We start from the raw sequence: 1,218 nt of genomic DNA, 5'->3' as shown, positions 1-1,218 counted from the left end.
CTAAGAACAACTTTTTAATAAAAACCGGATTTAATTACTAGATTTCTATTTAGAACTCGTCCAATTATCTAAACTAATTAACTGCTCGCTGGTACGCGACGAGTAAATGAATAGATACTCGTTTTTCCTAACAGGTTTCAACCACCTTTGTAATGGAACAGTTGGGTGTCGTAAATTTATAGTTCTCTCTGCTTTCAGCACGAGTCTGCGATTCGATTGTATTTGTACACGCCGAATAGTAAACGCGATGCATTCGCTCAGAGCGTAGAGAGTATTGCGACACAGAAACAGACTGGGTCAGAGTACACAGAATGTTGGACGCCCACGGTTCCACGAAACGTTAAGTGGAAATCATCTTACGCAAAAGTACATACAATAACGAGAGGGAAGAGTATGAATAAAACTGGATTAAAGTTTTATTAGGACTGCACATTTGTATGCAAAGTAGGACTTTTAATACTGGAACGATTTCCTGACTCGCACTGCTTTCACACTGAGCAGAGTAATTATCATACAAATTATTACTTAAAAATCAGTAAACTGCATTCAAGAGCAGTAGTGGTTTTAAAAGTAATTTCATTTCATTCAGAAAAGTTTCTTGAAATTCGAAATTCAAAATTAAATTTTGTTTACACGGAACGTCGGAAGTTCGTTAAAGTCAGTCCGAGTCACTCCCAAGTGGAAAGTAAAACCGTAAAAGTTACAAGAGCCAGAGATGTCCATGAAAATAGTAGCTCGGAAATAGTTGGAATAACGTGTGAGATCAAGCGTATTCTCCTTTCAGACGCTTACTAAACAGATTCGACTGGTTTCTGGACGATTTCCGGACCACTTTGTACTCCCCCTAAATCGAACAACTTTACGCATTCTTCTCTAAAATGGATTTGCCATCTTATGTACTCAATTTAGATTTTATGCCATTTGGAAGTTTTCATAACATATGAGATCGTCCAAGTGACGTTTAAACCGCAATTCCGAATTACAGAAAATAACGACGAGCAGCAGTGAGAAAGACTGAAAATAAATTCGATTTCTCCAAGCATTGAATTCGTTTCTCGATTCACAATTCCATGCCACTTTATGCTCTCTCTAAATCGAACTATTGCACTTTACGTGTTCTTCTTTAACACTAGAAAGACTGAAACTTAGTATATACCTATATTGCCCAAAGCAGTCAAAATGACTGCATTGTAAAAGAATATTGTGTAAAGACATTTG

Source organism: Ceratina calcarata, unplaced genomic scaffold, assembly GCF_001652005.2.
Source record: "Ceratina calcarata isolate Rehan_Ccalc_2016 unplaced genomic scaffold, ASM165200v1 scaffold498.2, whole genome shotgun sequence".
In the NCBI taxonomy this organism is placed as follows: domain Eukaryota; kingdom Metazoa; phylum Arthropoda; class Insecta; order Hymenoptera; family Apidae; genus Ceratina; species Ceratina calcarata.
Note: the sequence above shows the minus strand (reverse complement) of the source record.